At 37.9% G+C, this 12,142-nt stretch overlaps 1 protein-coding gene across 1 annotated transcript in view; it reads right to left on the bottom strand.

Annotated features, from left to right (window-relative positions):
• Window positions 1-12,142, bottom strand: part of BICC1 (BicC family RNA binding protein 1) — a 109,322-nt gene that overhangs the window by 56,751 nt on the left and 40,429 nt on the right. The window lies entirely within an intron of this gene.

Here is a 12,142-nt window from a genome sequence, read left to right on the forward strand (position 1 = left end):
TGTAAACCTATCCAGACTAAAAATTTTACTTCCTGGTTTAGCAGTTCAGAGTAGAGATTTGACAGCATTTGTTACAACACAGTGTGCAACCTATGTGTAAATCTCCAGCCAGCCAACAGGGAAAAACCCTACACACACACTTACACTTTGAAATCCATCTAGTCATTTGGCTCAAATAGACTCTCATTCTGTTGCCACCTTTTGCTTTAGTGAAAAAAATCCACTACCCATAGGCATATTACACTGAAATTTAATACTGGCACAGAGTTATAGTGCATCACTAAGACATTTAGTAGTAATACAGAAAGAACTGAATGACATCAAATACTTATATATGAATTGAAATTCAGTTCTAAAAAATGGTGGGCACGTCTACCGAGACAAAGATCTTCTCTTACATTGAGATCTCATCAATAAGTATGACGAGATCATACCTCTCAAATTTGAGCTATGAGAGTATCTGATTATTATAAGTAAGAAGAGAGTATCTCATCATTATGAGGACCTGAAGAGATGAGAAAGATATGCTCACGTTAGTGCATGACAAGATGGTTGTAGGATGCCAAGAAAATGCATCTATTAAATATCATGGTAGGCTGCATCAGACAAGGCAGTTTTTAATACATGTTAATTATGGAAGGCCCTGACGAATTTTCACCTGGAACTGTCCAGTTCTGTTCACACATGGCCAACATTTTGTACAGCGGCAAGCAAAAGGGTCCTCACTCCTTTGAGAATTTCAGTAGCTTATTATGAAAGAGATTAATAGCAATCAGTTTGCTCAGCTTGACTAACGTCAATTAGAAGGGGTCCTACAATCACAGACATTGGGAAGAAAGGGAAGAAAGAAATGAAGTCATTTAAGTCCAAACTCATGCTCACAACAAGGCCAAGTGCAAAGTTAGGTCAGGTTGCTCAGACCCTTGCCCTTCACGCTCTCATTACCTCAAAGGAAGGCAATGCCACAGCCTCTTGTGGCCACTTTTACTGAGAAATTATTTTCTCTTATCTGGTCGAGTTATCCTTGGCTTACCCTTTGGTCATCATTACCCACGCACTTTTAGGAGGAGCTTGACTCAGTCCACTTTCTAATCACCCATAGGGTAGCTGAAGCCTACTACTAGACTCCTCTTTGACCTCACCTCCTCCGTGCTGAACAAACCCTGCTCTCAGCTTGTGTTTGTAGATCAACTGCTCCAGGCCCTTGATCAAACTGGTGATCATCCACTGGAGTCACTCCTGCTTGTCAGGATCTTTCTTAGGCTGAGGGAGACTTAACTGGACCAAGTACTCCGTACGCAGCCTTGCAGTAACCGAGCCGGCAGGAGTAACCACTACCCTCTGTCTGCTGGGTCAAACTATTTTAGACATTGAGTCTTTGTAAAGATACAGAGGGTAGTAAGTATTGAGGAGATTATTTAATGCATGTAATGGTAACAAGTAAACAAGTGCTCACTCTAAACTTGGGCTGTAAGCTAGAAGAAGCCGTAAGTCAGAAGAACTAAAATAATTTGTTCGCTGTAAATAGGAGAGAGGTAGGAAAGCATAAGGAGAGGTGTACTTCAGATGGCAACTCTCAAAGTCTGGTTCCTCCTGTATATATTAGAGTATTTGTTCAATTTCCTCAGGAGGACTAAAAAAATAATTGTGCTCTTTTGATTGCTGAAACAAATAATTGCAGTACACAAAAAGCAGACGCTACCCAAAAAACTTAACTCCCCTAAGGGGGTCAGGGGGGTATTAAGCAAAGCAGTACGTTTTAGTCCTTCTAGTCATCCGCAACAAGCGTAAGCAATATCAAAAATATAAAATCCCAAAATAATTAGCAAAGCCACTTCCAAAAAGAAAATGAATGGATTGAGAAAACAGCTACGATACCAGTAAGTTTTCCATGATAGTATAATTCAGAACTAAGGCAGACTTCTCTAACACTTCTGAATTCTTATCTTCTACATCCAAATCCCTAGGGCATCACAACAACTTCCAGATTAGTATACCACATGGAAGAACTGAAAGTGTCAGCCAGACTTCATTATACTATATTTTTGGTTTCAGCAACTATTGGATAATAAGTTACAGCTGAAATAAGACATTTCCAGGAGGGTGAAATTCTATCGGCAACATACACATACTTTCCACAATTTTCCAACCAAGATGTCAAAAAAGCTCTATCAAAGAATTCACTTCTGTGAGATAGAAGGATTTGGGCCAGGATTATTTTTAATTTTGCAACAGGCGATGAAATACACAGAAAACAGGAAGGCATTATCTAAAAGAGGAAGGGAGATGCTAAAACAAAGAATGGAGCAGGACTGAGTTAAAGACCTAAAAGGAACCACAAGAGGGGAGACAGGAGGAGTGAATGAGTGTCATTGAAGACAAGTATTGCATCCCATCAGTCCTTTACCCTCTGAATAAAATTTGAAGACTTCTGCTTTAAAGAAATTAAATCCTCCCCATTTCTCATACTAAACCAAAACAAAATGAAAGCCCACAACTTCAGAGATGCACACATACTGGGGACTTAAGAGAAAGATGCATATGAGATCTTCAAAGGGAAAGTAGTCTGACTGTCAGCCACTGAGATTTGGCCACCTAATAACCTTAAGCTCTTTGGAGAATGCAATGCTAGAAATTACCACATTAGACCAAAAAGACAACTCAGTTTGGTCACTACAAAGAAAAGTTTATCTGCTGTCTCAGGCAGTTTGGAAAGAAAAAAAAAAAAAAAAAAAAAAAGAAGTCTGGATGCATTTAAATGAAATGCATTTATTGAAGTATAAAAATGCTTAAGAGTATGTGCTGGCTTTCAACTCCAAGCAGTAAAATTTATGATGAATTCCAAGCTGATTGCAATAATCATCTTTTCCAGAATTTTGAAAACCACATATTATGTAGGAAAAAAAAGGAAAACAGTTTTTGCTGTAGCACTTTTTTTTTTAACCAGTGAAAATAATTTATCTTGCCTGTAAAACAATTTGAGAATTTTAACTGCCTAAAAAGGTTTGTAATGAAAAGTAACTTCTGGTTTTATTTGAGAAATTGGGGCTTTCATAGGAACCCTTAAGAAAAGTTTGAACTATATTGCCTACTTTTAAAACTATTTATTGTATTTATTTTATTATTTATGTATTGTAGTAGCAGGAGTGTTACAAAGCTCTAGAAAACAAGAAACTGAGTTTTTACTACAGCTTTTGAACTTGAAGGTAAAGATGTCGAAAACTGTGACAGTAAAACTCTGCAGAGCGTAGATGACTGCTGCATCAACTTTTAGTTCTGTTTTACCATTCTAAGCCAGGCAGTTTTCAGTGCCAGGATTTTATTTTTCTTCCTGAAACAAATTTGGAATCATTCCATAAAAACCTCAACTGCATGTTGTAGTGGAATAGTTTTCTTAGTGAATACTCAGTGTCGTGCCACATACCCTGAAAACAGCAGTACCGCTCTCAAAAGAGCAAAACAGAACTCAATTTACAAGTAATAGACGTATAATACATGTATTTTAATTGTGTAAATACTTCAGTTACATAACACTTAGATTCAATCATCCCTAGGCTGCATTTCCACTGAGATCTTTGCGGAATAGCACCTCTGCTTCGGCTTCCCTATTCATATAAAGAAATAGGGTTTATACTAATCCGTAACTCTCCTCGCCTTGAGGGTTCAACTGACCAAAGAGAGCAAGCATATTTGGCAGCAAGATTTAATCCTGTAGTCAATGATCTCTTGCTTCTTCTCAAAATGCGGAAAACCCTAAGAAATCATCTACCTACATCTCCCCTCCTTGCCCTTTCCCCACGAGAAACAGTAGTGTTTACACAGCCAAAAATATGTAAGCTATTCTCAGCGGAGAACATACAGAAGATGACACAAGATAGTGGAAGATACCAACAACACAAATAAGACTGTGCCGTGACCCTGAAAGAATTGGCTCTAGTTACAAATCACTGGGCCTTCAGAAGAAAAACATCTAGCTCTAAGGCAGCTGGAAGAAAAGCTTTTGGCTTCCTTGTATTCCAGCTTGAAAAATTTATAGTTTAAGCACTTTGGGGAGTTTTTACATTAAGACAGTAAGAAATTATTTTTTCCTTACGTTGTAATTTTTGTTTAGCTGATTTTGGATGGAAACTGGAATGCCCTGAATGCAAAAAACCAACCAACCCAAACTCCCCAGAAGCCCACAAGCATTTCAGAAGTCAAAGGAAGTATTTTTACACAGAGTAGATGAAAAAGAACAACATATCAAACAGACCTTTCTTCATTTCAAACAAGCACATTAAATGACAGTAGTATTCTTTATAGGCAGCGATAAGGTGTCTATTTCTGATCTTCCCACCTTGGGGATTCACACATCTTGGCCATTTCTGCTTCAGTCCTTATTCACAGTGAAAGGAAAAATAAAAGCTAAGAGGGGAACCTGCATATGCCAGTAAGTTTCTGCAATTGGTTTTCTCAGCTTTAGCTCAGCAATGAGCTCATTCCAACAGAAGTGGCAAAAGTCACTCTCAAAGCTGCAAGCATAACTGTTAAAAAAAGCCAGTTTGTTATGCGAGGCTTTATGCAAGGAATTAGCATCCTCAGTTTAACCTTCCTTAATACAACAGAAGATATACACAGTATTTTAACTTGTAGAGTACTTAAATAATGAATAAGCATAGATGTTAAAAATCTTGTAAACACATTTAAATTCTATTTATAGAACAGGTACATGTTTATCTTAATCTATATTCAAGAACTTTTTTTTTTTTAAATACACAACAACATATTTGGTAGATACACAGATTTTTTCACACTAGTAAAAATCCTAGAAAGAAATGAAACTGTATGCCCACCGGTGGTTTTTATTTATCTGTCTGTGTCATGTTTTGAACAGCTGAGTTTATCTTCAAAGATTTTTTCCTAGGTTTTCCTCTGTGCAGGTTAAAAACAAACAGCAACATTTAGGTTTAAATCAACATCATCAATGGCACTACACACATCTAAACCTTTGAGTACTGCAAGAGTACCTTATTTTCAACTATCAAAGAACACAAATCCTCAGAGAGCACTAACTCCTTTGCTACTTGGAATATTTCAGGGACAATGCTCCACTTCTTGTAAGCAGACTGCAAATCCTGTTCATGAGCCGGGTGACAAATGCTGAAAGCAGGACATGCTGCATGTGGTATTTTAGCAGACTGGTTGGGTAAATTATACGAAAGGAAATTAAACTTAATAGCTACAGGTGATCATATCCACGAAAATAAGAACTATTCTCTCTGAGGCAGCATAGAACACAGAGGTGGATGAGAAGCAGCAAAGAGAACACAGCAGTGATTCTTCTAAATTAATCAGCACTTCTAAAAGTGAACCAGTTCCCTCTGGTGCACTGGGGGAAGGTTCTTTCTTCAGCGGGTTAAGTGACAGAGCAAAAGACAACGCTATAGGCAAATATAGTTATACCTGTCGAATCTTGGTTTTCCCTCAGAAACTGCCTCTGTGTACAGACAAAAAAAAAAAGATACCACAAACCATACAATCAAGATGGGGCCCAAACTATATTCTGAATTACCTTTAGATTCACTCTTCATGGCATTCTCAACCCCACACTTACAGATCTCAGAGACCATTTCTTTGTATGAAGTAGTTTTCCAGCAAGACAAAAAGGTATGACCAAATAAGATGTGATTTCCCAAGCAATATGAAGTTTAAAATTGAAAGTAGTTTGAAGCAATGCTAACATAACAAGTCAGAGGAAAAAGCAAATGGGGAAAGAGGGGAAAACTGACATGAAGCACTGTCTTAATCTCAGCTACATGTGAAATGTCTTGTTAGTAGACACAAACACTCATTTTAAGACAGATACATGTCCTTACCCACCATCATTTACAAACGCACAGAAGCTGCGTTTGATACCAAAAGTTTCTGCTTAAGTATCCAGTTTTCATACACCAAGGGCTCCAACTGCTTTAGCTCAAAGTAGCCACAAAAAGTAAACAGGCAACTCAAGTATTTCTAAAGCGAACTGAATAAGAAAAAGTATAAGCTTGCATTGAAGAACGGAGCTTTAAGAACCATAATGAGAGCTGGGGTTATGCACAGAACATTTAGAAGTCTGGAGTTCCAGATGATCATCAATTTTATTTTAATTGACAAAAAGAAATAATTTCTTTTTAAGAAGACAGACACACAAATTAAGTTCAGCATGAACACAGTTGCAGTTTTGATGCAAAATCTGCATGTAGTTAACAAGGCAAGAGTACTAGGGCAAACGGACTAGTTATCCAATTCATTAACTCACAAAAAAGTGCCAAAAATTGAGCATTGCAGATTTTACTTGTTAAAAAATTTTAACACCCAAATAAGCATATTATTTTAGAAAACAAAACCATTACATGTACAGTCTAATTCAGTATTAACCAAATGGTGATGTGATAATTTAAAAATCAGACCTCACGATGCCCAGTAAAAACAAATATACAAAATTTTTGCCCATCTCTGAATGTTGTTTCACAGACGCAAGATGTTATCTTGCATCTTCTGCTTTCAGAGAAGTAGTATTAGAACAGTATCTACGCATTTAGAGCAAAATAAACAAGTTTGCTCTTATAATTTTATTTGAAACATGGAATATCATTTGCACAAAAATAAAAAAAAAATCTATATAAAGCAGGGAAGACTGAAGAGTTGGAATAGCCAAACATTCTATATGGGCTGATACTTATTTCTTCTGCTTCCAATGCAGCAGCAGTGAAGCAGCAGTATCTGAGCTCATGACTGATCCCTGAACATGAGTTTTGGCAGCAAGAACAGTGCTATGGGTGTAGCTGGAACCAGGAGTATTATATTTAATGGTTTGTTGTTTTCTGGGGGTTGGGGGAGGGGAAAGCAGGGGAAGAATAAGGATGGGAAGGAAGAACAAGACACAGAAATGAATTGTGTAAAGTTACTCAGGAACTGACAGCGTGAATTCATCCTCTGAAACTGGTGAGGCTGGAGTAAGCACTTGAGATGCTGGACCCAGAACATGACAATGGCACAGTTTCACTGCTGGTGAGAAAATATAAAGCATGTAAGAAGTTAAAAAAGAGGAGATGACAAAACCTGGTCCTGTTTCTGAGCACAAGCAGCAGCAGATAGCCACGAGGCACCCACACGTTCCAGACCAACACACCATTTCGAGTTCACAGTTTGTGCTTCTGTGTGGCAGAAAAAGCTATCTCCCATGCAGAGTGGCAGCACAGTGAGACAACGCAGAAAAACCTTTATTTTTTTTTCTTAAGAGTGCCGATACCAATAGTGTACATTAAGTGTAAACTACTTAAAAATACACAACAAAACAATGCACAGGGACGACAAGGATTGCGCTCCAGATGTGCAAGTTTGTGCACAAGAAGGAGCATTATGAAACAAGTGCCTTCCCAAGTGCAAGGGCACCAGTGCATGTGTCTTGGACGGTAGGGGTACCTGACTTTCCTATTTTATATTCCAACTGTCAGAACCCCCAAACACATTTTGGAAAAAAAAAAAAAAAAAAAAAAAAAAAAAAGAGTATCTCTATGTGACTTGGCTAGCCCTTCTCCCCTAACTTTGTCTTTGAAAAGGATAACATTCACATTATTTTAGAGACTACCATATGGGATACCCAGTATGGATAAGGTTCAGTACTGCCATACATAGTTTTTTCATTCTTCTGCTGCAAGTAATTTGTTTCAATATTGTGGGAATTTGATCCTTGCATACTAATTTGTCCATCTTTGTTAAACTGATTTTTATTTTAACTGTTAAATGACAAAATTAAAGTGTTTGAATTTTCCAACTAATCTAGATTCAGGTACAAGGAGGCAACAGAAGAAAAACATGCCTGTTTCCCATTCACATACTTCTACACAGCTTCACGTTAGGCTAAGCAAAATACTAACATGCTTTCCTCCAGCTTCTCATGACCAGTAATTTTGTGGTCTGCATGTACAGGCTTAGAGACTTCTGCAAAGCAGCAAGTAGGCTGTTTGTTGTCAAGGGCTATATCCTAGCCCAGATTAACTCTAAACAAATTTACCATAATCACTAGGTAGTCACAGCTATTCCTACTGACTTTATCAAGAAATAAGGTAAGCATGTGCAGGATGAAGTGGTATTGAAGCTAAAATTAGAGGACAAAATTAACATTATAGGCAATGTATTCATTTATTTGTACTTTTGATCAATGAGTATCATCTGATAATACTTCAAAAACTAATTAACAGATTATATGTAAAGGCAATAAAGGCAGCAGTGTAAACAATACCAGCTTTACAACTCAAACTGTCAAGCTATAAATAAAAGCTCTGAATCGGTAAAGAGAGTTGGGAAAAGCCATCTATGTGGATATGGCTTTGGAAATGGAAACAATATAAATAAGGCATTTTTAGCTTAGAAGGGAAAAGAACACATGCATGCACACACATGACTTTTTTTTTAACCTTCACTTTACCTGAAATGAACTGGCAAAGATCATTCTTTAAAAAAGGGTCTTGTTAAGCAAGCAAGTATTGCAGCATTGTTCCTGCATCCAAAAACGGCACCAAGTGAACCTTCTGCAACGGTGGGGTTTTTTTTGTTTTTTGGGTTTTTTTTTTCTTTTTTACAGAGTTTACAGAACTCTTTACTTTACAAGTACAGCAAGTAAAGTGAGAAGAAAACTATGGATCAAATGCCCTTACCTATAGAGAAACATTAAAGTCCCCGCTTTACTTGACTTGAACATTTTGTTCAACCTCAATGGAAATGTTAATCAGAAGTCACCTGTAGTATTTTTATTTAAAATAAATTACTAAAAGTATAGTCAATAATGTAAAGGGATTATCTAAGCATGCGAAATATAAGCTATAAATGCATCCGTGTGTACAGCATTAAGGAGTTCTACACAAATAATATAAATAAGGGGAAATTTATCCAATTAAAAAACCCTATTACTTAACAATGAAGCCCCCACAGCACATTGTGAGAAACACCAATATGCAGGCAGCTCTTCTCTCCAAGCAGAAGCAGCAAGTCTCTTCCCTACAAATCAGGAACCCAGTGCATATTATTGATTTGTATCATTCTCATACTCAGCTCTTCATTTTTTGTTTTTAGAGGGGAAGGACAGAGACCAAGTATTTCTGAGGACCAGAATCTCTCCCCTATTTTAAGAGAGCATTTAGTTTTCAGAGTGAAAAGGATTAGGCATCTCAATCAAGACTGTGGTGACAAAATTGCTCCTTCTCCTTTGCTTTACAATACAAGAGATATTGCACAAAACATTAAGTATAGCAATAAGGTAAAATAAAATGGAACATCATCGTCAACTAAAACTCCGATTCACTTAGAAGTCAGAACAAGCTCCAAGCAGTGATATAGACAGTCACTATGTATAATACTAAATGATCAAAATTGCCACTGTTCCTGACCAAGGGAATTATTCACAAGGAACTCAACAAGGACAGTGCTGTTTTAAGGCTTCCAACTGCAGTGGGCACTTCAAGGATCAGGCCCATCAGAGAGCATTTTCATAGTACAGGTAAACCCTCAAGGTTGTCCCTATTATATCAGAAGCAACATAGAAGAAACTAAAGATGAAATAAACAATAAAACCCCCAAGCATGATTGCTATACTAGAGACGTGACTAATGCAGTTTTCCACAAGAATGAAGCCTTCCCACCACTTAGCTCTGTCTGAACTAAGCAAGAAGTTAAGTAAGCATTCTCAATTTACCTTTTTAGAGAAAACGATCCAACCTAAACAGTCTCCTTCTTTCCACTAGGTGTGGTTTTGCCAAACGGGAGACAAACCTCTCTCAAGATTTCTTGCAAATGTTGACTGCCACTGACATTCTTTCAACTTTCTAATCCATACCATTCTCTCTGAGCAGTCACTTCCTCTTCCCAGGAAGCTACATGAGAGGAAGCTCAATGTAAATTAGAAGCGCATGCCAGCATTCCCATCACAGCCTAGCACAGCCGGGTGCTTTAAGCAAGCTCTGGAAATGTGTGGCCTTAATATATCCTTGTCACATGCTAAGAGCCAAACTCTACATGAAGAGGTTATTTTAACGCTAACGCAGATACGGATTTCTAGCCAGAGAAAGTGGACATTGTGGAACCAGTTTCTGCAGTTCAAAACTGCTCCTGTGGTTGAAACAGAGACAAAACCCATGATATTGTATAATAGCCATGAACTCACTATGTCTCACCAGCAAGATAAACAGCACTGAAAGAAACCAATAGCTGAGCGGTTGCCATCAGAAATGGGAATATAGCCTTAGGGAGACTATAATTACAAATAGGCAGTTCAAGAGAAGTCATGGATGAGGACACATGGAAAGCCCTTCAGAAGTTACTGCTGAACACTGATAATAATCAGCCTGAGACATCTTAGTCTCAGGTCAATGATTAATATTTTAATGCCTGAAAACGCCCTAAGCAATTCACATTTGAAGCTCTACCGACATGTTCCACGTTCAGAGATTAAAAAGGAAGACAGACCAACTTGCAGCCTGACCTACCGCAGGGAGAAAAATAACAATTTCAGTTACATTTATGTGCATCAGTATATATTATGTATTCTTAGAAAAGCATTCACGTTTAAGTAAACACTGTATCAATATATTCACACTCAAGAATTTTGCCAAAGTTAGAAGGTTTGTGCCAGATCAACCTAACAAACGTTTTTCGAAGGTACAAGTGAAAACACAGGATGCTGCAAAACAAACTCTTTTACTATCTTAGAAAAACAGAGCTTGAAGCAGCTTTCTTACTGCCAGAGCCTCCTAAACAAATAGGTAATGTACATTCTGGTACACACATGCAACATCAGTGCATTTGCATCTTCATACCTCCAAGCATGATTACGTCCCCTTCAGGGAATAAGCGAGTCTACAGTCAATAGAAGCACGAGCATTTAAACACACATTTTGCCTAAATCCAGTGATATCTGAAAAACCCTTAAGTGTCTGCAGCTGTGCAAAGGAGTATATTCTTAACACCATTTCTCTTTGATTAAAAAAAAACAAAAAACAAACAACACAAAAAAACCCCACACCAAACACATCAAACAAAACCAAACACCCCACAAAACCTAAATAATCTCAGACATTCAGCAGCAATAAAACCAAGTTACTGCTGGCTGGTAGTATACTGTGCTTTCCACAAAACCAAGTTCTACAAACAAACTCTTGAAAGCCAGGAAAAGAAGATCTGAGGAGCCCCTTCAGAAATACTCCAGAAGCCCATGCCTAACACATATATGCACTGAATTACGCTGAAATGAGCAGCTTCCATCTGACCTAGAGTCAAGCATCTGGGCAGAGCACCACATGTGCATCATTTCTAGACACTACCTTCTGCACATACAGTCCCCATGTTAGCCCAAAAGCTCCACCCAACTTCTACTAAAATCACAACCTTCACCTACCACCCACCATACTGCTGACAGTGCCATGATAAGGCCAGATGTACACTCTTGCCCTGAGAAGTTTCAGAATGAAAGTTTATCAGCACTAAGATTTCCAAGTGCTCAAGAAAAAAAAAACAACAAAACAAAACCAAAACCTAACGACAAAAAACCCCAAAAAACCCACTTGATGATGCAAGAACTAAAAGCAACCAGAAACAATGCATTAAATTCCCCTCTGTCCACACAGCTGACCCTGATCTGTTTTGTATTATGAACTCTTCAGCGAAGAGACCCGTCAACTTCTTACATTTGATTTAACAGTACCATGCAGATCTATAGTGCTACATCAATTACATGGTCCTTGGAACAATGTCCTGGCTTTCCCTGGGAAGGGCCTTGCTTGCCTATGAGGCATGAACCAGATGTTATGGAACTCAATGGAAAAATTCCACCATCAACCGACAAAGGGCTTTCGGTAAAGAACAAGTAATCATTTAATATTATGTATTATTCACAGAATAAATTAGGTCAATAATATATAGAGCAAGGCCCACAAGGATCTTTCACAGAAGTAGCATCACACAACAGCAAACCTATCCATGTGTATTTAAGATTATCTGTCACTGAACTGGACATTAGAGAGCTCTAGAGAGAAAACTATCACCTTATTTACTTACTCCTTGCTAAGTCATTAGCAGCTCCCAGTGGTTTTGAAAAATCCACATTAGACCGTGTTAGGTCCCCCCC

The sequence above is a fragment of the Falco cherrug genome, chromosome 9, assembly GCF_023634085.1.
Source record: "Falco cherrug isolate bFalChe1 chromosome 9, bFalChe1.pri, whole genome shotgun sequence".
Lineage (NCBI taxonomy): Eukaryota > Metazoa > Chordata > Aves > Falconiformes > Falconidae > Falco > Falco cherrug.